General features: G+C 42.0%; 2 long non-coding RNA genes across 2 annotated transcripts in view; one reads left to right on the plus strand and one right to left on the minus strand.

Moving 5' to 3' along the window:
- Positions 1-17,060, minus strand: part of LOC135238117 (uncharacterized) — a 49,058-nt gene extending 31,998 nt beyond the window's left edge. The window contains exon 1 of the long non-coding RNA XR_010325020.1: positions 16,736-17,060. This is a non-coding gene — a long non-coding RNA (uncharacterized LOC135238117). The remainder of the gene's footprint in view (positions 1-16,735) is intronic.
- On the plus strand, positions 13,348-26,147 carry LOC135238115 (uncharacterized). The gene is made up of 5 exons (XR_010325019.1): positions 13,348-13,565; positions 13,646-13,730; positions 13,778-13,873; positions 13,964-14,248; positions 25,805-26,147. It is a non-coding gene; the product is annotated as an uncharacterized LOC135238115 (long non-coding RNA).
- The last annotated feature ends 958 nt before the right edge of the window (positions 26,148-27,105 follow it).

Here is a 27,105-nt window from a genome sequence, read left to right on the forward strand (position 1 = left end):
TGTCGGTTTCCATGGTTTATCCAGTTACCGCACCGCTGCTCTCAAGACACCTGGGCAGAATCAGCTGGTGAGTCACGGCAGGTGACAGCAAACAGTGCCTGAGTCATTGAGGCAATGCCCCCGAGGATACGGTCTGCTCACATGGTGGCGCTCCTCGCCTCTTACCTGCACATGCGACTCACTACTGACTATTTGATATTATTGTATCTTTATCTTTACTTCACTCTAGTGTGTTTTTCTGCACCTCTGCACTTTGAACTGATGCACTTGTTGTACGTCGCTCTGGATAAGAGCGTCTACTAAATGCCTGTAATGGAATGTAATGTAAATTGTAATTATCATTTTTAGTATTATATATCTGTCATTGTAGTTATTTTTCTCTCCTTCTTTCCCCCACACTCAATCCATAGACACACACTCACACACAGACAGTCATCCTTGACAACCCTGATACTAACCACATTCACACCAAACTGCTTAAAATGGTTTTGTTTATTATTGTTTTTATTTATTTATTTATTTCTACTTCATTATTATTATTTTTCTCCCTCTCGATTCTTCACTCTTACTACATACCCACCAGTTTGAACCCATGTTGTATTCCTCAGTTTGCTTTCGCCCCTTTTCTCTTTGTTGTTTGTCTTACTTAACAATCCCTTTAATTTATTTAGGTGTCCCTGTACTTGTCTCCACTTGTTTGGTTACCACTTTATTGCACAATAAAAAATAAAAATAAAAAAGACGTGCTTGCGCTCCAACCAGAAAGGCAAATATGGGTAGACCAGAGAGCAGCGATGGCTAGCTTCTTCGGGGAAGAATACTTCTCCAATGCTCCGGCCCAATAAAATTAGGAGAGATGCTGCATTTCAACCCATCAGGAACCCCCCGATTGGTGGAAAAACAACCAACATGGATACAGACTCTGACCTTCAGTAAGTAAGATAAAAATTCTGTTACATCAGTAAACAGCTGGTCGACCAATTAAAAGTATCGAAAACACAGATTAAACCAGTTTAAGCTGGTTTAACCCCTTCGCGCAGATGCCAAATCTGGCCAGTCCAAGCCCAGTTAGGAGTTGTTCTATTTAAGGCCTTATAACTCCAGATGTGAGCATCGCAGACACTTGGAAAATGGCTTAAATGAAGCAAGACACTTGTCCATTTTCAATACTAACTTAGATTAGTATAAATCCATAATTTAAGTAGAAATAAAGTCCCACAAATGTAATTATCTTGCAAAAATGATGTTGTTCTCCTTTAGTTTGAAATGAAATACTGAGAGACCACAAACATGAAACAGGTAAAATTATACATGCCCTGGATCATAAACTACTTGACCAAACATGTGCAATCTAAGGATGATATGCAGACCTAATAAAGATCTATGAAGCAAGAAGTAAGTAGTGTACCCTGGTGTCCCCAAGTGTCTCATGTGTCTAAATTGTTCATTGCTGTAAATCATAACAAAATCATATATTTCACTCCAAATCCACTGTTTTGACCCTCACTTTCATTTTCAAGAGGGAACAACTAACTACTATTTTGTCATAAGTATGGGGGTCTGTGATACGTATCTAGAGGTCCAAAAACCTATAGAAAAATCTCTCCAAAAATGAATGCATATAAAATTATATATGATTATGATGGTTTAAGAAGAAACACTGATCACATTGAAAAATAATGAAAATTTATTGTGAAACATTGTGGTTGACATACCTAACTATTTAATCTTCTATTTTGTTCTGTACTCTACAGTATGCAATCTTTTGTTGCCTGGGGATGGGACAACATTTTACAAATGTTACTATTTATGATCACTCCAGGGGAAATTTTACGTTCATTTAGCAAATATTGTATGCCCTAAGTGACAAGTATAGCCCATGGAGATAATAATATCCAACATTATGAACGATAAGATTAAAATAAAATGATATTCTGCTGCCAGAAAAATGTTGGCAATATTCTACCTTTGCGGTAAACCAAATGTCAAACAAACAGTGCCATGAGAAAGGAGTCCTGATTTACTCTATTTTTTAATATTTGTCACACTGAATGGTTTCAGATCTTTAGACAAGATGTAATATTAGACAAAAAGCACCTGATTAAACACATCATTATTAATTCAGCCAGAAGAGCATTAGTGAGGTTGAGCACTGATTGGGCGATTAGGCCTGGCTCACAGTCGGCTTTTTAGTTGATCCCAAAGGTGTTGGATGGGGTTGAGGTGAGGGCTCTGTGCAGGTCGGTCAAGTTCTTCCACACCGTTCTCAACAAAACCATTTGTAAATGGACCTTGCTCTGTACCCGGGGGCATTGTCATGCTGAAACAGGAAACTGTTGGGGAAGCACAGACTCATCTAGAATGTGATTGTATGCTGTAGCATTACGATTTGTCATCACTGGAACTAAGGGGCCTAGTCCAAACCATGAAAAACAGCCCTGGACCAAGGGATGTTCATATATCTTTGGTCATATACATATATATAAACCTATTATTTGTTCCACATGAGTTTCACAGGAAATCTGGGTCACATGATGTGACGTACAGAGCCATATCCTTGAGGTGTTGAGGTGTTCTTGTGGAAACCTACTGAAGCTGGCAGCTCAAATTTGTTTTTGCAGCTTTATCTTTAAGATATGCAGATTATACACTTTTTCAACTGCTGATTTTACAGAAATGATTAATCATGCAGAATGTGCACAGACTTGGAACAATGGCTGTGAGCTGATAAAAATCTGAACGATTCGGATTCCAGATAGAGGAAAGCGGTTGGACAAGGTTATCTTTGTGTGTTCAAGAACTTTTTTCACCATGAGCCAAGTCAATAATCTACTGTAAATACATTAAATTGTAATACACTTAGTTTTTTTAGTAAGTATAGCACACCATCAGTGTTTCATTCATTTATTTTCTCCAGATATAAAAACGATTGCAATTCTAAATGTCCTTAATTAGACATGGTCAAAATAGAGGAAATTGTTAAATCAATGGAGTCCTTTCAAATCCAAGTGACGCCTTTTATTTCACACTTTTAACCACTCACGTCCTCTCTGATATTATTACATCTCCATTGTTTAAAAGTGAGAGATTATTGAGATTTTTTTCTTTGGTTTTTACAATACAGAGATCATGCCTTAATTTATAAACCACAGAAGAAGCCTGAATAGAACTATGTGTAGCCTTTGGCAGACAATGCTGAAGAAAAGAAAACTTTATTCCTATGTGCAGACTTATTTTACCTTTCTTTGATGAAGGTAGATCTGCTGAGAACTCAATTTTCATTCACAGTGACAACCTGGGAGAACCAGTGTGGGCAAGAAACAATCAAGCCAATCAGATGTTGGGACTGATATGGCGGGCCTAGGAATTTTAATTGATCAGGGCACTATGATTAACACCCTTTCCCTGTCAAAAGTACCTTTGGGATCTGCAATAACAGTGAGTCAGGACCTCTAGTCAGGGCCCATGTTATGTTATCACCTAAATGTACACCCTTTTTACCCACACATAACTGAAACAGGAGAAAGTGACAGTATTAGTGTTTGACTTCCATATTTTCTTCAAGCTCATCTTTCTTTTTGCAGAAATAAGTGTAACATTTTACATCAAATTGGCTATTTTTATCTTTTTATAATTACACTGTATGAACATCAGAGTAAAAGGAGAGGAGGAAAACACAGAGGACAGCCCAACACCACAGATAACAACAGAAATAAACTACAGCACATATCTCATTAAACAGGCACATGCTGTAATTACAATGCAATATACAATGAGATGGCTGTTGTGCGTTGGGTAAACGAGTTATGCGTCAGTAAAAAGGGTACACATTTGTTTGGTTCTACAGTATATTAAGTGTTATTCATTTTAGTTTTGGTGGATTTGGTATCTGTGCTGACTGGTGGTCACAATAGTTGGTTTCCATACTCCAAATCCCAGACTTCTATTCAAAACAAAACTAAACCCCCAAATAAAGCAGCATGGTTTGCTTGGGATCATACACATGTGTATTTAACAAGACAGGAAAGCACACCCTCATCAGACTTAAACTGGCAAGCCTGACTGGTCATGCCTGTGCTGTGTGTGCAAAGCATTGAGTCAGTGAGCATGTTGGCTAAGTGAATGGGGAATATCACTTAGATATATGGAGAGCCAAGGCCTAGAAATAGCACTTTCCAAATGGATAAACTGCTTTGTAGCAAACATATCATTGGCCAAAATTGATCCTCTGAACTGGTCAAGGTTGGATACAAATTCAATGAAATATCCCCCTTTGCGTTGTATTTCATTGAATTCCAGGTAGTTGTGTGACAGAGAATGGAGAAACAGCTAGCCAGCTAATAAAACATGTTTGTGTAGATTCAGCATACAACTACACAAATCAATCTCAGGGATAGAGCACCAGACTTTCTATAAGGACTGCAAGAATAAGCAGAAAATATTACTTCAAAAAGGCAGCCCATAGGCTCTTCAGCTGCTGCTGTTTTTGCTAACAGGCTAAATAATACCAAGCGAACGCAGTTAACATGGTGTGAGTGGGTGGGTTTGAAAGATAGAAGAGGAGACTTATTTTACTGTCAACACGGGCAAAGAATATTAATAGAAAATTGAGTATTTTAATAAATAAAAGTTATTGTATTCAAAGTGACAGTTGATTGGCTGTCTAGCTTACCTTACTGTAGGAACATTGCCAAATACTGATTCATAACTTGCGAATCCACATTTTGATCAAGCCACCTCAAGTTCAATTAGGCTAACATTAGCTTACATCTTACATTTACTGCTGAAAATATGCCATGACCTATGCAATGTCAACATATACCCACTCTCTATTACCATGTGTGTCATCATCATACAACTACTATTATCTACCGTACACCCAGCTAGCCAACAGCTACTATTATCTACCGTACACCCAGCTAGCCAACAACTACTATTATCTCCATACACCCAGCTACCCAACATCTACTATTATCTACTGTACACCCAGCTAGCCAACAGCTACTATTATCTACCGTACACCCAGCTAGCCAACAGCTACTATTATCTACCGTACACCCAGCTAGCCAACAACTACTATTGTCTACCATACACCCAGCTAGCCAACAGCTACTATTATCTACTGTACACCCAGCTAGCCAACAGCTACTATTATCTACTGTACACCCAGCTAGCCAACAGCTACTATTATGTACCGTACACCCAGCTAGCCAACAACTACTATTATCTACCGTACACCCAGCTAGCCAACAGCTAATATTATCTACTGTACACCCAGCTAGCCAACAGCTACTATTATGTACTGTACACCCAGCTGGCCAACATGTGCTGTGACAACGATGCCGGGCAGTCATCACATAATAATGTCTCCACGAATGTGACAAGTGAAAGGCCTCTACATTGTTGAGACGTTTTCTGTCAGTAATTTCTGACGTTGTGAGGACGTTGTGGCAATGTAACCCTTATGTCTCTCTCTGGTCACTGCCATCAGAGTACATTTAAAAACTTTTATATATGGCTTAATTCATGATTGTCCAAAAATTTGTCGAATGTCGCTTGTATTACAGGTTGCATTGTGGTGGAATATACAGCTCTAAACTTAGAGAAGATGGATGTACATTTGAATGCATGGAAGTGCTATTATTTTCTTCTAAGAGAGAAAGTTAATTCCCAGGCTCTCAGTCCCCTTTCTATTTCCTAAACCTAGCTAGCTAACAAGGGGTGAAGGGAAAGGAACGGGGTATGAGGGAGGTTGGCCCATTACCACTTATACCCAGCTGTATCCCAATGCCATCCCAGAATCCCAGAAGCCGGCCTTTTTTGTTGTGATATTATAATCGAGATCACCCTTGTAAAATAAGGTCGGATTCTTGTGAACTTTCTCTCTTCTCTTATTAACTTTCATCCAGATGCCATACTGTATTTAAGTAATGTATGCAGGATGGTGGGATGTTTGTCATGGTATGAAACGTATGTCATTGAAAGGTTGAGGGGCAAGGATTTCTCACTTTAGAACTCACTTTTTATTGGCTGAAATCACTTTGGGTGTGGTCCTAATTCATAATTTTTTGGCTGTACAATTGGTTATTCTTGTAGTGTGAACATATGCATTATGTTTGCTTGGGACAAGTGTATCCAGGCTTATATTGTTGTTATTATTATAGTTAACCTACTAGGTGACTGTAAAGCAAATATTAAATACATAATAGACTGAAGAGTACCATCACATGTGATTGCAGAAGATATAGGGTTAATTCTGGTGGCACCCTGAGCCCACGCAGGCACTGAAATCAGGCCGTACGGATTCTGACTGTCACCTCCCCCCTGACTCCTGTCCCTGCTATGGGTTAAGCTGGAGTGGCCTGGTGGTCCAGGGCCAGGGTAGGGTGCCATCAGGGCAGGCAGGGGTGGCCTCTGTCCCCAAGAAGGAGGTCATCAAACAGCCCCTTTTCATCACACAGTAAGGGAAACTTTAAAATTCAGTTACTAACTAAAAGTATGATTTTAAAAATCTGCAACATTATGGATGTCAGTTGTTAAAACATAACAACTATATTCCATGATCTTCTCATTACTCAGTATCGCCTGACCTAAACCCAACCCAAATTTTCAGAGTGTTTATGTCCGAGCTGTTAACCCAATTAAGCTCACTCTCCTCTGTAATCCTACTAATTGCTGACACATTGAAAACCCATCTAGTAAACTTGCTGTTGGTTTTCTGTCTCTTATTTACTGTTTTTAAACTTTCCCACGCACTACTGTGGCCACACACTAGATCTGTTGTGGGCCTCTCGTTTAATGATTAGCAACCTCCAATCTGCTGATTTTGGGCTGTCTGATCACAAAGCTCTGCTCTTCATGGCACCTATCCCTCTCTCTTATTAAACCTTAAATGACATATTTATTTTAGTAACTTCAAGAATGTAAATTCTAACAGTTTAACTAACGCTATCGCTGAAGCTTCTCTGCTTCCTACTCTGCCTTAGACGACATGGTAAATCATTATAACACCAGTATGTGCTCAGTGCTGTATGAGTCACCCATAAGCAGTAGAGAAGTTTCCTTTAAGTGCTCTGCACAATTGTATCATGGCCCTGCGTTCTATGACAGTAGAAATTTACAAAGATATTCTGGCTCAGGCGAAGAACTCCTATTATGGGAGTATTACTGTATTGTAGCCATGGCAACCATGGAGTTTTCTTCTCAGTAGTTCTCACATTTTTCAAACCACCAGCTCCTCTCTCCACCTGTTCTACTGAGCAATGTCATGAATTTCTCAACTTTGTCAGAAAATCAACAAGATAAATAATAATTTCCAAGATACTTCCTCCTCTGACCTCCCTCCCACCTATTGATCTCTGGTAGTTAATTTACCAGCTTATCGCATACTACTACCTTAGCCATTCCTGACTTGATTACCAAAATGAGATGTACTACTTATCCGTTTGATCATATTCCCACAGCCCTGGTCAAATCTAGTCTGAAAATTACACCGACTTTAAAGAAAGCCAGCATTGACCCTGATAATCAAAGGGACTTGGATGTGTCATATCAACCCAGCTCCAAAATGTTCTGGAGGTCAGTACCATGCTAGAATCCTTCCAATCTGGGTTCATAGCTGTGAAACTGCTTTTGTCACAGTCAGTAATGACATACTCAACACACTGAATTTGGGGTTTGCTAATATATCTTAGTGCTGCATTCAACACAGTAAATCAGAAAATCTGACTGCATAAAATTGAAAACATATTTGGCAATTCTGGCACAGCTCTCCAGTGGTTTAGGTCATACCTTAACAACAGTCTTGAGTTTATTAGCTTACATCCAGTTCTGCATCTGTCACTCAGGGTGTTCCAATGGGCTCTGTACTTGGTCCTCTGTTATTTTGCATATACATACTCCCCCTCAGTCATACTATCTGCAGATTTGGTCTCCATGATCATTTCTATGCGGAATTTAAAATTACTGATGGTCACAGAATGTCATAACAACTCATGGTCAATAAGATATTTTGAGTAGGGTAGAACTGGCATAATTGTAATAATTTTCCCTTTTTACTTAATTACTAAAAGTAATGCAATCGAAAGCTGTGAAATGTCACGACAAAGAGTGTAAAATTGTCTGCTACAATACGTTTTTTGTTGTTCAACACCATGTCACAGATGCCTCAAGAGTTAAGAGATCATGCAATTGGCATGCTGACTGCAGGAATGTCCTGTAGAGCTGTTGCCAGAATAATGGGTGTTCATTTCTCCACCATAAGTTGCCTCCAGCATTGTTTCAGAGATTTTGGAAGTTCATCCAACAGGCCTCACAACCGCTGACCACGTGTAACCACGCCAGCCCAGGATGACCAAATCCGACTTCTTCACCTGCGGGATCGTCTGAGGCCAGTCACACGGACAGCTGATGAAACAGTTGGTTTACACAACCATAGAATTTCTGCACAAACTGTCAGAAATCACCTCAGGGAAGCTCATCTACGTGCCCAACATCCTCACCGGGGTCTTGATTTGTCTGCAGTCGACATGAGTGGGCAAGAGCTCACCTTTGATAGCCAGTGGCATGCTGGAGAACGGTCCTCTTCACTGATGAATCACAGTTTCAGCTGTACAGGGCAGATGGCAGGCAGCGTGTATGGCATCGGGTGGGTGAGCGGTTTGCTGATGTCAGCGTTGCATCAAATTTAAAACATTGGTCCTAGCATACCAGGTAGTCAAGGGATCAGCCCCAGCATACCTCCACAAGATATTCAAACCCTACATACCAGCCAGATCCCTCCGTTCTGCTACCTCAGGACACCTGGCACCTCCCCCTCTTCGCACCTGCACTTCCAGAACACGTCTCCTGTCTATTCTGGCCCCACGATGGTGGAATGACCTCCCCGTGGAGGTCAGAACAGCTGAGACACTGACCCATTTCAAACGACGACTGAAGACTCACCTCTTCAGGCTGCACCTCTCCCCATCCCTCCCTACCCCCCTGTAAATGACTGTAAGCTTAGGGTTGTAACTAGGCAGCTGTTTCGTAGGTGACTTAGGTGCATTAACTGTCTCAACAACTGTTTGTATTTTTTCCATAGACTGCGTTGTTGCCGTTCTTGTTGTGTTAGTGTTAATCAGTTTAACCTTCAGGGTCCAAGAACTATGCGGTTGTTCCCTGCACTTGGACCGGTACTTCTCTCTAGGGTTTTCGTCATACTTGTTCCTGGTTATGGTTATACACTTTGTTGTACGTTGCTCTGGATAAGAGCGTCTGCCAAATGCCTGTAATGTAATGTAATGTAACGTTGTGAACAGAGTGGCCCATGGTGGTGTCATGTTTCAGCATGACAATACACGGCCCCATGTTGCAAGGATCTGTACCCAATTCCTCGAAGCTGAAAATGTCCCAGTTATTCCATGGCCTGCATACTTACCCATGTCACCCATTGAGCATGTCTGGGATGTTCTGGACCGGTGCATACGACAGCTTGTTCCAGTTCCCACCAATATCCAACAATTTCATACAGCTATTGAAGAGGGGTGGGACAATATTCCACAGGCTACAATCAACAATTTTATCAATTCAATGCGAAAGAGATGTGTTGCGTTGCATGAGGCAGGTGGTCACACAAGATACTAATCGGTATTCTGTTCATTTCATGGTATCTTCTTTTTTGGGGAATCTGTAACTAACAAATGCATATCTGTATCCCCAATCACATGAAATCAATAGATAAGTGCGATTTACGTTTATTACCTTTGAACTCAATAAAATCTTTGAAATTGATAAGTCTTGCATTTATATGTGGGGATAGACTTGCTGTTACGTTGCTTAGCAATGCCTATGAATAAGCAATACAAGTCAAATCCATGCTGATATGGAGCCAGGTAATAAATGATCAAAATTCTTGTATTTAAAATGATCAAAATTCTTGTATTTAAATTGTGAAACTGCATCTCATCCAAACCCGCTTGGTTCAGTTAAGCCGTGCCATTGTTGTGAATTAATGATGCACTCGTTCGTTTTAATTTTTCTTTCATCTGAGCAACTCAACTCATTTTACTGCTGTGAACGGGATCACAGGCATTGTATGATGTTCCCTGGTTTTATTTTGTCTAATAAAACTTACTGTTGTTGTTATTTCTTTAAGCTATTTAGTTACTGGTTTAACTGGAAATTAAAGCTGGCCCATAATGTTTAGGCAATGTTTCAATTCTGATGGAAGAACATTAGAACACATGCAAACAAATTTCTCTTATTTGTAAGATTTGTTTAGAATTTTTGAAAAAAGTGCCAGCCCAACTCTGGACCTCTTACAAATGAACGCCTTGTTAGAATCATCTGATTAGTATATCATTACCGTCGCCTTCCATTGCAGTCGTAGACTACCACCCTGCACATTGCATGACGCTCTTAAAAGAAATGAAGAGGTAATTTGAATGCCTATTAATAAATGCAGCTGCACCACACCCACTGATAATAATTCTGTATAACCCAACTCTGTTTCCAGGTGCTCCACATGCTTTGCGCTATGTACTTCTCGCCTCTGGTCCCAAAAGTGCCAAAAATCAATAGCTACACCCATGCACCCGCATACTGCAGCACTGACTGCACCTGCTTGCTGCAGCACTGACTGTGCCTATGCACCCACGCACCAGAGCATTGACTGCACCCGCATGCTGCAGCATTGACTGCGCCCAAGCACCTGGGTGCTGCAGCATTGACTGGGCCCATGCACTCACGCACTGCAGCATTGACTGGGCCCGTGCACCTGCATGCTGCAGAACTGACTGCACCCATGCACCCGCATGCTGCAGCACTGACTGCACCCATGCACCTGCGTGCTGCAGCATTGACTGCACCCATGCACCCGTGTGCTGCAGCATTGACTGTACTCATGCACCCACGTGCTGCAGCATTGACTGTACTCATGCACCCGCGTGCTGCAGCATTGACTGCACCCATGCACCCACGTGCTGCAGCATTGACTGTGCCCGCTGCACCCACGTGCTGCAGCATTGACTGGGCCCATGCACCCGCATGCTGCAGAACTGACTGCACCCATGCACCCGCATGCTGCAGCACTGACTGGGCCCATGCACCCGCATGCTGCAGTACTGACTGGGCCCATGCACCCGCATGCTGCAGTACTGACTGGGCCCATGCACCCGCAGCACTGACTGCACCCATGCACCCGCATGCTGCAGCACTGACTGCACCCATGCACCCACATGCTGCAGCACTGACTGGGCCCATGCACCCACGTGCTGCAGCACTGACTGGGCCCATACATTGTGCTTTATTGATTCTGGAAAATAGGGACCTCTGTGATTATACATTGTATGGTATTCATGTAAGCTTTACCTCAAAGCACAGCATAAAAAATAATTTAATCTTACAAAGACAAAATATGAGTCATTGGTTTGTAGTATAACTTTATTTTATACTTGACATGCTGTATGTCTTCCAACACCAAACTAAACAGATTGGCTCCCAAATAATTTAATTACTGCTTGTGTGTGTGTGTGTGCGTGTGTTTGTGTCTTTCTAGAAAAACATTTAATAAACACCTTGGTTTAAGTTTATATTAAGTGACCCTAATACCCATGTATTTACCAACATTTACGCAAGTACATATTTCAACACAGCATTTCTATGTGAATTTTGTGATCCTTACACACTTATAGAAATGTGACAGACACTTGTACATGTTATTGATGTATAAATCTCTTGAACATAATTGGCTTTGACTCCACTTTTTTATGTTTCAAATAAACAAAAGATATAAAGGGCACACTATTTTTATTTGCTTAAAATGTCAAATGTGTGCTGATATTTTTGAACGAACATTTGCCAACATTCTATAAATATTCAATAAAAACCCACATCACCGACTGTCTTAACTATTAAATGTTAAGTGTTAGTGTTACAAACATGGATTAAGCCTAGTCATGGACCAGATTGCACTTTTAATGGAGAATCTCAATTTAATCTGCATTCTAGTCCAGGATTAGGCCTAATCCATGCCTGCAAGACTACCCCTAAAAGTGCACTTTTTGGACAGCTTGTCATAATTTGGGCTTTTTGTTATTTGGTGGTTATTAATCTTCCATTTTGTTCTGCCTCTGCCTGTTCCCCTGGTGTCAGTGCACCTGAAGCATGTCGAGTAAGGCCTGTCTTTGTTTACATGGAGTTGGTAGCTCTGTCTGAACTTTACGGAAGGTTTCTAGGTAGATGTTCACAGCTGAGTTGCGAGGATCAAAATGGTCACAGCGAGCCGGTAAGCATGGACAGAGTTAGGGAGGAGCCACTGTTACTTTAGAGCAATGCCCCCACACAAAGTTTCAAAGAGCCCCATCAATCAATAGTCGGCAACATTTAGTACGCGAAGTGGGGATGTATCGGAACAGCTGGGGTGCCCTGTGAAGCACGGGCCATATGGTAAACATCGATTCAAATTTCCCGCGAGGAGAATGTTTTATGCCTTTTCTTTTTCTGAATACAGACACAGACCTAAACTAAGTTTTTCAACAACCATGTAAGAAAGAAAACATTTCTTACAAACAACTTGATTAGACTCTAAGATAAAGAGGTTTTCATAATATTACTCACATTTTTAAGCCTTTAAAAAGGGGTTTAAGGGGTTTTAATGTTAGATACCATATAAGGGTGTATAAAACATATTGAATAATTTCACAGATCTTCATAAAATGTTGTATTAAAAATATTTTTAGCTAAAGCCTACATTGACATCACGTGTTGGTACAAATGGATGTTTATGGTGTGCTCTAGCCTCTGTGAATCCATGCACATGGCAAAGGCATCCCTGCTTTTCCATCGGGGAGAGTGCGTTGAGGGTTTTATAAATTAATACAGATAATAGGCCTAAACTTTAAAGTTTTTATACACCCCCATGTCAGAGAGAAAACATAGGGATGCTAGCTACTTCATTTTTAAGTCTTTAAAAAGGGTTTAAAATTAAAATTGTGCACGTTAGGAGCCATATAGATGTGTTTAGTATCTATAGGCCGCAAAATGTTTGAATGGGTTCAAAATTGTGTTGAATAATTATACAGGATTTTGTAAAACAGTGTAATTCAAACTACTGTTTATAACGAAATATTTTACACCACCCTAAAAGTGTCAAGGGTGGGGGTTTAGGGGGTTACACACCAAGCATAAATTAGGGCCAGGACACAGCTTCTTTACTTTGGCGAGAAGTTATCAAACCACAATCAAGAATGTCTGGAGTCGACTTTTACGATGTATCCTGTAAGTACCCACATTTATTTGAGTTTCTTTTTCTAATTCTCTAAAATAAATACACTTAACGCAAAAGCCTGGTAAAGCTAACGTTGAACGAAGGTGGGTTAGCAATTTGCATATGCATTAACAACACTGCTCATGGGACCGCCTTTTGAGTTTGCTTATAAAACAGGATGACTTTTTACCAGTTCTAGAGATCTTGACAACTGATGAAGAGCTGGTGCCAAGCCTACCAACGAATCCACAAACACAGGAGCAAGTGCGGATCAACCCTGCCGAGGAGAGCACAAGCTTATCGACACCTACACTTATTTGTAAGAATCCTTTCTTTTAAACTGTTTAGTATGCTGGTTGAAGGATTTACAGTTATTTACAGATATTCTTCCTTATACAGGGCCAGAAGAACCAGAAAAAACTTTTGAAGAGGAGAAAAAATCCCATCTAAAACTCAACAAACAAAAAAAGGAAACTTTTTAGCGGTGAGAATTATTTCAAATATGTTTTTGTTACCATACTGTTGTTACAGAATCAGGTACTGAGAACCACGTGGCAGAGAGGGCCTTGGGTGAAACGGTGGTGAAACAGATCACAGCACAAAAATCCACACCGATTGAAGAGTGCGGTAAGTCTATTAAGAACTTGTGGTACTTGTAAGTTTTGATGAAAAGTATGGTTTGAAACCAAAGCGGCTAAATATTGGGCTTTTCTGCAGCAACAGCTGAGGAAAGCAACCAACAGGCCCGAGAATCACACCTCCAGGAGCAACCAGCTGAGGAAGCCCCTGGACACAGAGAGGACGGCAGTGCTGAGGAAAGCACCCAACAGGCCCGAGAATCACACCTCCAGGAGAAACCAGCTGAGGAAGCCCCTGGACACAGAGAGGACGGCAGTGCTGAGGAAAGCACCCAACAGGCCCGAGAATCACACCTCCAGGAGCAACCAGCGGTCAAAACAATTCTCAAGAAGCCAGAGGACACCCGAAAGACGGCCCTTTAAGGTACAAGCCCATTTGGACTACTGATTGATGGGGCTCATCTACCTAGAGACCCTCCGCTTCTGTTTTGTCGCAGGAAATCGGCTAAGTAACTAACGCGTGTGCTTTTTTCTACTTTAGCTTTCTTAAAAACCTCTCTTATACTGCTTTAACACTCCCCGATTCGGCTTGTTAAGACTTTGCATACTTGCCTGGGCTTGTTTTCTTTAAACTAACGTCCAAAGCACTGCTTTAAAACTTAGTTATTTACATATTCTCACATATTGCCTGTTTAACTGGTAAAGGATTTTTAAAAAAGTTTCAAGTTGCACAAGCATTTTTCCGCACAAGGAGTGTAGTTACACCAAGCATTCTGAACATTTAAATTATTTTTTATTTTATTTTTATTTATTTTTTCTATTTTTTATCCTCACCATCTGGCAACCACAACCCCCCTTTCCCCATCCCCTTATCCCTCACCAACCAAACCATATCAGAGGTCAAAAGGTCAAACTGATCAATCAAATCTTGACAATATGTACATCATAGAAAACCGGACCATATCAGAGGTCAAAACGTTAAGGGGACAGGGCAAGGGACGGGGCATCAATCAATCATTTTGACAATAGGTGCATCATATATTCTTCTCACGTAACGCTGAGCATTGAAAAGATGGAGGCCTGTTACTGAACACAAAGGCTCGGTGTTCACTTTGGTTTAGGCCGTGAAGTTTGGGAACTTTGTAATGGGCTAGAAATGAGCAGATCTTGCAAAATAAGCACATTCATACATGTGCTAGTGGCTAGTGTTTCAGGAACAGTGACTAAAGTGACATCTGCATATATGATGTCTTTCTATGGGAAAGACATCAGTAAATAGGGTCAGAAATTGTAGTCGAAAGCGCACATTTGACGACCGTGATGCTCATGCATTTGTGTGATATGTAAGGTAAAACAGAAGAGCAAATCTTCCTCAGGTGACTGAGAATGTCATTGCAGGATGTGAGCAGACTGTATCAGCAAGAATAGTGCGTAGACAACTACATAGAGAGGGATATTTTAGTGGGGTTGCAGTGCATAAATATGCATCAGATGACAAATGTGCAGAATAGAGGAAATCAGGAAGGGGAGAATACTTTTTCACTGTATAATATACATAGTGCAGATTCATCCTCGATATGTAGTCCAGGATCTTTAAGCATTCTAGCTTTTTTGTGTTCTTGCTTAGGGAACAAAACTTTTTAAATATGAAGTCTCACTAGTTTGTAAGAACACCACAAGTGCAGACAAGAAAATATATTGGTCATCTACAAAGCAGTGCACTTGCCTATTATTGAGTATAGTTGTTCAGTATACTATATGATAAAGTTGTTAATTAGGTGAAAATTTGTTTAAATGTAGTGTACTCAAAATCCCAAGATGATATACTTATTTCAGGGGTTTTGTTGAGTATATTCAGGAGCATAATTTCCAGGAAGTGAAAGACTATTTTGGTCCCACAATACACTACTTCCCTCTAAAAATGAGGCAAAGTTTTGCTGATGTACAGCCTTCAGTACAGTAACAACAACATGTGAGCCTGGCCACACTAGTATGGCACAAGCAAGGACCTATTTTCCAGCCACACTGTGGAAGTGTACTTGTGCTACCATTGCACAAGTACACTTCCACAGTATGGTTGGAAAATAGTATACAGGGTGCATGGGCCCAGTCAAAATAGTATACAATATTTTTTGCATGCTGCCCATACGTACACACTAAACAGTATGCAGCATAGTACATATTTTAAGGACACAGTAGTTAGGATGTTGATTTGGACGCAGCCATTGAGAAAGCCCCATGGATTAGTGCGCTTTATACCCCAGTGAAACAGGAAACCGTGGGAGGCCACAATGCAGTTCGCTAAGACTGAGATAAATGCAAAAAACACTGTATTAATGCTGGTTTATTTTTATTATTAAAGGTCGAATCAAAACACAAATCTTTTTGGAAAAAAAAAATATTTGAACAATTTTGTTAGTATATAATTTTCCATTTTATAGCACACACAGCCCTCTTTGCTCATCTTTGTCAAGGGTGTAAATACTGTGTTGATCGCATTCATTTTACCTTCATTCTGTATTGTTGGCACTGCTTACATTTTTTCTTCTCCCCTCTTGCTTTTATAAATATAAGATGTGCAATGTGCTGTACAGAGTGGAGAACATGCTGTTCTCTCAGGCTGTATTGTACAGTAAACTACGTACAGTACTTGATATTACACACAGGATTGAATAGCAGAGCACTAGAAAATTACTTCTGGGCACTGCCCCAAACATCACAGTAAAAACAGCACCATTACAAGCTTTAACCATAATTACAAAGGGTAGTCTGTGTGAACTTAACTCATTAATTATCAAGCAATGAAAGCAACAGGTCATTACCCAAAAAAAGCTTGTGTCTATGCGATGAACACCCCACAATTATGCATTTCCTTTGCTTAGAACAATGACACTTCTCCAGGGAAACTTACCCAGCTTAAATTCCGACATTTAAACTATCTGTCGTGCTTCTATACCACTGGCCTGTCTGTCAGGAGCATCTGAGGCGGCATTCCACAGTCAGAGCGTTCCAAAGTGCAGATTCAGCCGGGAGTTTGGCTCTCTCAGCTGCGTTTCCGTGGTCACACTTCATTTCTCTGCGGTCTTTTACACAGTGTTCTAGTTTTGAAAATAAATTGTAAAAATGACTCTCTAGCCCTCCAGACTGTGGACAACAGTAAGAACAGTAAGAATTTTGTTGTTAAAAGGGTCTGCTGAAGCAGCTAGGGTTTCACTCAGCTAAAAATATAAAAGACTCTTGAGTACTACCAGCTGGAAGAAGAAATAGTGTAAACACTAGTGAAAAGAATGTCAAATATAAATTATACAGAAGGAGAGGGGATGGTATGATTTAGCATGGAAAAATAAGGCAAATGAGTGAGAAAAAACAATGTGTTATGTAAGTATTTTGGACTTAAAGAAACACCTCAGTTCCAGCAAGCCTAATCCTTGGGGGGGGGGGGGGCAGAGCACAGCCCTGCTCTCTCTCACAGTATAACTCAGCAACACACAGGTGGCAATTCTATGCAAAAGGACTCTGCCGTGCACTAACCCTGGCCCCTCCTCCTTGCCCCCTGGCCCCTCCCCCTTGGCAGCGGAGCAGAAAGCCGCGTGCGGAACATCTCTGTCCCCGCCCACTTGCGCTCAGGTACACAGCGTCCCCTCCCGCCTGCGGTCAGGTACACAGCGTCCCCGCCCACCTGCGGTCAGGTACACAGTGTCCCCTCCCGCCTGCGCTCAGGTACACAGCGTCCCCTCCCGCCTGCACTCAGGTGCACAGCGTCCCCTCCCGCCTGCGCTCAGGTACACAGCGTCCCCACCCACCTGCGGTCAGGTACACAGTGTCCCCTCCCGCCTGCGGTCAGGTACACAGCGTCCCCGCCCACCTGCGCTCAGGTACACAGCGTCCACTCCCACCTGCGCTCAGGTACACAGCGTCCCCGCCCACCTGCGCTCAGGTACACAGCGTCCACTCCCACCTGCGCTCAGGTACACAGCGTCCACTCCCACCTGGGCTCAGGTACACAGCGTCCACTCCCACCTGCGCTCAGGTACACAGCGTCCCCTCCCACCTGCGCTCAGGTACACAGCGTCCCCTCCCACCTGCGCTCAGGTACACAGCGTCCCCGCCCACCTGCGCTCAGGTACACAGCGTCCCCTCCCACCTGCGCTCAGGTACACAGCGTCCCCTCCCGCCTGGGCTCAGGTACACAGCGTCCCCTCCCGCCTGGGCTCAGGTACACAGCGTCCCCTCCCACCTGCGCTCAGGTACACAGCGTCCCCACCCACCTGCGCTCAGGTACACAGCGTCCCCTCCCACCTGCGCTCAGGTACACAGCTTCCCCTCCCACCTGCGCTCAGGTACACAGCGTCCCCTCCCGCCTGCACTCAGGTACACAGCGTCCACTCCCACCTGCGCTCAGGTACACAGCATCCCCTCCCACCTGCGCTCAGGTACACAGCATCCCCTCCCACCTGCGCTCAGGTACACAGCGTCCCCTCCCGCCTGCACTCAGGTACACAGCGTCCCCACCCACCTGCGCTCAGGTACACAACGTCCCCTTTCCGGACTCTCCTGGGTCACAGGAGCTGGGTCTAAAGACCAGCCTCAGTCACAGCTCATCAGAAAAACAATCTATTCTGCCAGCCTTTCAAACCTCACCCGCTCCAGTGAAGCCACCTTATCTGCTTAATCTCATTAAGCCAATATCCTGTCAAGTTGTAAACTAGATATAGTCATCCTTTAAAGAGTAGTGTGTTTTATTGTAATATGGGTTGATAAGGAACGACTGCTCCATTGTAATCTTTGAACCAGCCACGCCTAGGTTGTGTTTACACCGCCTGGTGAAAGTGACCCAATTCCGATTTTGTTGCTCATGTGACACAGATCAGACATGTACTGTGACCAGGGAAACAGCACACGGAACTGGATATTTTCACATCCATTCTGGGCCACGTTCACGTGTGCAAATAAATCTGGACTGGAACATGATATCTGCCAATGTGACTGCACTCTGAACGCTCAGATTGGAATTTCCCCAAACATTTCGATTTGCACGTTATTCAAAATGCAATATTGCTATACTTTTTCGCATTTAACCCCACTCTCTGCCAGTAATGTTAAATGTTAAAATAATTATTATTTCTGTCTCTTTTGTGTCCATCACAGATGGGATATGGCTGTGCCAGCGTGGTTGTTTATTTCCATATCATTAATCAAACTCTTGTGTAAGCATGTGGGTTGTTTGAAATGTGAACCATTTTAAAACAGGTATCAGACATAACTCACTTTTAGTCGTAGATAAAAACAGGCGGTCAAAAACTTGGATATAGGCAAAAATTTGGAACTGGGCATCAGCAGCTGTTGTGTAAACCAAGCCTGAGATTACAATCGCTGAGGTACAAGAGTTCTAGTGCCTGTTTTCCCCTACAGAGATGGAATACACTGTAAGATGGCGTAAATATATTGGCTTTTTGGAAAACATAAGATTAACCATATTTTAGAGGAATGTGTTTTTCTACAATATATTTGCCGGTATATTTGGCAGTATCTTGATAATATATTATTTCAGTACCCTGAAGTTTATTCCACTTCGCTAAGGGTAAACCTGTGGCATGGCTAGCTCGTGGCTAGTATCCTAGTGGTCCAGTATCACTAAGCTAATCACAGCTTGCTCTTGCCTCTTTAACCTGTGATCATGTCTTTAAATTGGGATTTTGCAGATTAAGTATATAATAGCTTTAAAGTTGCAGTAATTTACCCTGGTATTGTTCAACTAGTGTTTAGCCATCATTTGAATATTTTCACCAAATTCAGAATATTTTGTAAGGCCTTCTGGATTTTGCTGCAACCTCATCGATTTGTCTGCCATAGTCAAGTTTCCAAATGCGATATCAAACCGGCAGAGCAAAACTATAAACGCACTGTAATTAAATGACTGAACACCTAATTATTTAGGTGTAGGCAGCAGCGGTTGGTGTGCTGAAAATTGGTGGGGTGGACAACTTCACTTTGAACTGATCAAACTTTTTTCATTCATTTTCCTTCTTTAACAAGCATGCCGACGATCTGACTAATCAATTGGCAAGTAACACACAGCTTCTTTTAATTTTTATGCCTCCGCGACGGCACAGCCATGGCTGGAGGCATTATGTTTTCGGGTTGTCCGTCCGTCCCAATTCTCGTGAACGTGATCTCTCAGGAACGCCTTGAGGGAATTTCTTTAAATTTGGCACAAACATCCACTTGGACTCAACTGATTAGATTTTGGTGGTCAAAGGTCAAAAGTCAAGGTCACTGTTACCTCACAAAACACGTTTTTGCCTTGGTTGGTGGAGGCATACAACCTCGAGGCGGTATTTCTAGTTTAAATTTAACTTAGAAAAATCTGTTTTAAATTCTAAGTACAGTACACTTAATGTAAAAAGATACTCCACTCCATGAACTACTGCATTTCAGCATAACCAGCAATAACAAATCCTGCACTTCAAGATTGTTTAAAATCTAGGCATTGCAGATTTTTGCCATGAATATTCTCAGAGTGTGCACGTGGAGAAGGATCAGGTCTACATGTATCCACAAATAATGTTGAAAAACTGCATAATTTTACAATGCAAATAAAAATATCATTGTTCATTAATAGGCTATTTGAAAGCCGGCTATATCTGATGGTAAAGAGCATTCTGTGAGTTAATCGCCCTATTGTTAATCAAGGAAAATGGCTGAAAGCAGGTTGAGACCAATAATCAGTTTAAGGGAATCTTTTCTGCCCCTCCAGTTGTTAGCTCACCAAGTGCCACTGAGTGTAAGGGTCTGGTGTTGGCTTGGAGTGTTAGGGCCTGGTGTTGGTTTGGATATCTGGCAAGACTGATAACTGCCATCTTTTTAACACAATGATCGGGATCTCATTTTCCAAGAAAATGTTTTCCTTGAGTTGACACCTGGAAGCCACTGTTATAGGGATCCAAGATAGGCAAGGACCCCACATCTGGGGGACCTTATGCAGATCCACATTTGCTGTCCGCACCAGCAGCAGCTGGCAGATCAGTGAGTTAGACACCCTGCTGGAGCTCGACCTATTTTCAGAGTCACTCTCCTATCGGTTGCAGATCTGCTCGTTAAGCTGCATGTGAAAAGTCTTCCTCCAGCTCATGACTGGGTGTGTGAACCTGACCTGCGAGTCTCGGACAGATAAGAACCCGTGGGTGACGTCACGTGAGAGAGCGCATGCCTGTCTACTCTCGTCTAAATCAAGGACAGAGGTGGCAGCAATGAAAGCTGATTACTGTAGTTTAATGAAAAGCTTGAATGAGCCCCATGATGAGGGACTGAATCTGGGCCATGCCAGTACCGACTGTGACTGGTAACTCTACAGGGCCATGTGAAATTGCTGATTGCATTCTCCAGGGAGTGGGAGGGTTCAGTCAGTTAGGGGTCTGAATTTTGTTCCTCTCTGTTGACCCTTTGCTGGTCAATGAGGAACCCGTGCACCGCCCCTCACCCCCCGGAAAAACAAAAAAAAAACAAAAAAAAAAACTAAAATGGTCATTTATTGAACAAGTGACAACCTTTGTACGAGCATCCAGGTCATTTCAGTAAATAAAAACTGATGTAATTCATGACATCTGTCAATTGTAACATTTTATTACTCAGAGAGTTATAGCCTATAAATTTTTGCATGTAGGCCATCTAATCATTAGCTAGCCACAGAGCAAAGGTAAATGTTCAACTACAAAATAGCCCAACGTCAACCATCAGATCAGATTAAATTAATTAGCCCTTGCTCAATGAGCTCGTCTACTTTCCTCACTGTTCAGTCTCACTGGGTCTGAAGGTGCGCTTGTTTCATAAATGTGAATATGTAAAGCAGGACAGGGCATGGCATTGGGTTCCGATAAGGTGCTGTGATGCAAGGCGATCTTCGGGAAGCCTTGAATAAATCACCACGCGTACCCCAAAGTCTCGTTACATCAGACAGGCTGTGCATTGATGAATGTGCCGCTGCTAGCTTGCCAGAGCAGTGCAGCACGCACTAATGATGATATCCAGATTACTGATGAGGAATTGGGTGATTTTATGCACTTTTCTTGTAGTGGTGGGCTGCCACTGCTATGGGAATGTAGCGTAAACACTTTATTGACCTGCATGCAAACATACAGCATTTAAAACATACAATACACTGCAGCGGTGCACCAGCATTGGTATGAATCGAAAAAAATTCAAATTCCTAGCTCATTGTGTTTTTTTCAAATTTGTAAAGAGAGCGAGGAAAAAAAGTCTTACTCAATTATCCTCACAGTTGCAGCTAGAAGCCAGTGAATAAAAGATATCGATGATTAATATTTTATTTTTAAAATATTTTATTATGACCGGCTATCATATGAATGACAGCAGACTTTCAGTACTTCTTTATATATTGTCAGAGGCCCATTGTGTCACTTCACAAGCGCATAACAAGCACAAACATGTGTGAAAAATGTCTCAGCTATTGCACATTCCTCACATGTGCAGAACCCGATTACTCTGAACCCACACACAATAATTGGATGCCATTTTGCCCAAGAGAACCATTCATTTGAAGGGAATGTGGAAGGAATCCTTATTAGCCAGTGCTGTCACGTCTTCCCCATGCCCTTCATTACAAATGTATTACCAGGAGAATGTGCAGACGTTCAGGTGTAATATCTTCATTTAGGTAATACATTATGAATGTTGTTTGTTGACTTCAGAATGTGCAGATGGGCTGAACTAATAAGGGGGTTATGACTGTGTGTGATTTATCCTTGATGTGTGTAATGATTGCGTATGATTGAGATTCTCTCTACTATTGTCTGCCCATGTTTAAGCTTTACCTTCATGGGGACAACCGATTAAATCTAGAGCTAATTCTGGGACAGCCAAGAGTCTGTGCACTGGACCTGTCAAACAAGCAAGTAGATAAATGGACAACATGCAAGTTTTTTTTTTTTTTTTTGCTTTTTTTGTCATTATGTCTGACCTGTTTTAGAGATTGATTCACATTAATATTCTTTGGCATGGTCTAAAGTAATAATGCGCTGATAAAAAAGTCAGACCAGCAGGGTTTTCCAGTAAGCAGCCTTATGGCCCCTGCCAGTACCAGCATGATAGGGGCTTTTGAAAACATTTTTTTTTACCTTTGAGTATTAAAATGTACTTGACTCAGCAAATCCAGAAAATCCATGCACTCACTTAAAATTTAAGTAAAAAAAAGAAATCTGATTTGTGGCATGCCAAAGAAAAAAGGTCATGGTCTGGAACATTCTTTGTGTTGGACAAACTGTGTGCTTTGCACATTCTTCTTGGTCTACTGTAGATATTGTTGAAAATACTCTCATAAGACTTATATAACATTTTCAATCTGTGGAGATTGAAAGAGTTGCACATTGTGGGAGTGAAGGTGCTCGCATTCTGCTCCAGTGATGTTTGCAGTCAGTTAACTCTTTCACTACATGTGCAACACACATAAAAGACCAGCTGTCAAATTTATGGGAAGAGAGGTGTTTCCAGTTCTCATTCCCCAGCATAATCCCTGAAGCAGAACAAGCCGAGAACTGAGAGTGTGCAGACAAGCGTGTGACATACAGCCCTGTATGCTGCTGCTCCCGTTCCTATGGTTGGGAGTGTGATGTTCCATGAACCAGGAAGCCATCAGACATTACCAGGCAATCGTTGATTTGGGGAGAACAGTTTTTATTTGTTCATGCAAGCTAGTGAATTATGACAGGGTGCCTTGGCTCCACAAATGATGCAGTCTCAAAATCTCACGTGACTGGTGCTTTGCAGCCATTATTATCAGCTGTAGGGGAGTCGGAGGTGGGGGTTGGGGGGGGGGGGGCAGTGAAGGACACTCACTAGGGCAGTTTAAATGTTATAACATATCGGTGGAAGCAGCATTAACTGGGGACTAAGTGAACTGGACAGGATGCACTGATGATGTGTTCCAATGTGAGAGAACTACCCACAATGAGTTTGTTTTAAAAAGGGTTAATAACAAAAAGAATGACATGTATATAGCACTTTTCTCACACTCAAAGTGCATTACAGTGATGAGGTGGAAACTCTACACCAATGTGTAGCATCTACCTGGGTCATCTGAGGTGAGGTCTTTGATGACCACAGGCTGGCTAAAACAGATATTTTTCAACACCTAACTTGCACAGTTCCCATTGCTTTATTGCCATAATATTGGCCTTTACACACTTCAGAAGTTTTGTTGAAATAAAATCAACTCATGGACTCTTGGAGGACTTTAAGTCTTTGAAACCTTTTCTGCTGATTTTGCATACATATTACATATCAGCAGTATATGAATTGCAGGTTGATTTTAAAGGCTGAGTTCTGTCAGTACATGTCAGGGGGCATTGGTGGAAATTAACGAAGGGTAAATTCCTCATGAATAGCAGGACGTGTTTCTGTGCCCAGAGGATGGCCGAATACATGGAACAGCTTACCAGGCCAGGGAGGCAGAGACCGTCAGGGTGTTTAAGGGTTAAAGAAATTGTACTGTAAGCTGCATTTCATAAATGATCATTTTATCCCCCTTTCAAGTCCATGTTAATAATTTAACAGTGTGACCTGAAACGTGCAGTTTAGAAAGAAAAAAATACATTTTGGGGCATGTACATTGTAAAGATGTATGGGATGTCAAAGAGAATAGAGAATATATACGAAAATACCTGCATACCTTATGATTGATTTATTTTGGATAATTTTATTAATACAAAGTATGGCAGTCAAATTAGATTTTGTGGATCAAACATGTGATGTGTTAGTTTGTATGGAGCCTCATCAGATGCAGCTTTATGTCCTCTACAAAGCTGCCAAATTGAAATACTATAGATCTTATGGCTTTTTGGAAAGTGCGGTGCTTTGCTGCTTGGACCCCTGTTTAGGCACAGAGACTGTTCATTGGCTGAGCCATACAGTTGCCAGGTTGGTAATATACAGTAGGTTTCAGAACACGCATTGCCACATAGACGCTGAGGTACTGCCCAGGTCAGCAGCTCCTCAGTCACATAATACAGTTGTTGTTGTTGACCGCAGTTGCATTTTGGCAATCAGCAGACGCTTTGACCCAGATTACATCCAATCAATTTTTTATTTTTCACTGAAGTAATTCAGGTTGGGGACCTTGCTCAAGGGCACAGCAATGGCAGCTCAGCAGGGAGTCAAACCCACCCCCTTGGGGTTATAAGCGCCGTCCCCCAACCATTACTCTGCACTGCTGTCCCACCTAATACACACAAATTTGCTCAGCGTGAAAACAAGTAATTATGAGAGCACAGACTGGGGGCTCACACAGGTGCTTGATTAAAGCACACAGTGAATTCCCATTCCAGAGCCTTGAGGGCCCTGGAGACAGCGCTTATGAGTCCTTCGGTGCAGTGTACGCAATCACGTAGACCGTCAAACTTTGACGCTCTTGTACGCCACGTACACTGAGTCATGTGACTTTCCCACTCGATTGTTATTCTAATTTGAGCCAAATTACTTGCAAACATTCACAGAAAGCTCAAATTTTCAAGAATCTTAAGAACATCTGCCCTTTGAAAATGCCCATGAGCTACTGTATGTTGATCCTCAAAGGGATTATTATAAAAGTATTACACCATTTAATATGTTTAGCTATTATATCAAACTATATTTGTTATATCCGCCTCTGCTACTTCCCCGGACACGCCCTCAACTTCCCATTCGGTAGCTCCCTAATCTGTCACCTTCCCGGTAGCTCCCGCCCTCTCTCTCTCCCTGTGTGTCTGTGTGTGATTGTCTGAGTGGAGACAGATGTACTGGAGTCAGAGCAGAAGCGCCACCAGCTGCATCTCATAATCAAGACTCCTACAAATACTCAGCTCTGCCACATCCACGCTGCCAGATCGTAGCCTCTGCTCAGTCAGTCTATGCTTCTAGCCATTTTTCCTATCGCTAGGCCTAGCTACTCTGATTTGTTTAACCGAAACCTGTGTTTTTCCCCTTGCAGTTCCGTTTGCTCTTTCTCCAGTCCCTGTCTTCCGCCCCCGCTTCGTCAGCCCTGCTCCCCTGTCCTGGACCCCGCTCGGCTCACTTCCCCCTTGGATTCTACTCCGGATCTGCTCAGCTCGGTTCCCCAGCTCTGTGTTCCACTCTGCTCAGCTCCTCCTTGGATTTCTCTCCAGATCTGCTCGGCTCGGCCCCCCAGCTCTCCCTCTGCATTCACCCCTGCCTCCATGGCCAGCTGCTAGCCCGGCTCCCCATTCTTCCAGCTATCTTCCCAGCTCTGCCCACTCCCTGGCTGTCCATTGTCTGTTCCCTCTACCCCTAATAAATACTCTGCTTTACCTTAATTTGGTCTCCCTGCCTCTGTTCCTTGCACGTGGGTTCACCAGCCTAGAGCCCCCTTAACAATATTAGCTACTTGTAAGTGTATGCATCCTCTGAAGGGGAAAGAAATGCTGCATGTATTTAAAATGTGCACTGACAATGATCTCTAAAGAGTTTGACACAAATAAATGCATCTTTCACATTTTCTTTGTTTTTATTTATTTATGGTCATTTATGGGGGCACTGCAGCATAATGGTCAATGAAATGGGCTTTTACCTGTGAGGCTGCAGGCTAAATTTCCAGGTGGGGCCCTGCTATTGTATCTATGACCAAGATACTTAAACTGAATCGCTTTCGTAAATAACCAATTACATGACTGTTTTATGCAGAAGATTGTAAGCAGTGTCAGTCACTCTTTGTAAGACCATATACATAAAGTGCAATTATTACTGTTGTTGTTAATATTTATTTTAGCAGGTTTCACTGTTTCCAAAAATAAAATTGATAAAATGTATAGAATGTGTGAAGTGTGGCAAGAACAAATGGTAGTTTTAATTCAAATAAAATATTGTCTAGTACATTTATCTCTTTTGACGATCATGAAACATTGGAACAGATCTTTTTAAAGGTACAGTGAGCCTTTGCTGTCTAGTGTAAACACTTTGAACAGCTGGTCGTACTTTGCACTGGTAATAAAGTTTCAACAGTCACTGGGCCTTTTATTGAGGAAGAAGGCTTTAGTCTGCCGAGGGTCTGTCGCTCATGATAAGCAGTTGATTTCGCTGCGTTATTCCAGCCCTGACCTGAATCACTACCACGTGTTCCAGGTCTCTAGCAAACGTGAGAACTAGTGATGCTGTTTCAGGACCATACTCTTTTTCTGACAGATAAAAGCATGTAAGTTCAGTGGTCCACACATATGCACTCATTTCAGTGCAATTGCAGAATCATTTAAATGGAGATTACAATACAAAAGCTTC

Source organism: Anguilla rostrata, chromosome 13 (assembly GCF_018555375.3).
Source record: "Anguilla rostrata isolate EN2019 chromosome 13, ASM1855537v3, whole genome shotgun sequence".
In the NCBI taxonomy this organism is placed as follows: domain Eukaryota; kingdom Metazoa; phylum Chordata; class Actinopteri; order Anguilliformes; family Anguillidae; genus Anguilla; species Anguilla rostrata.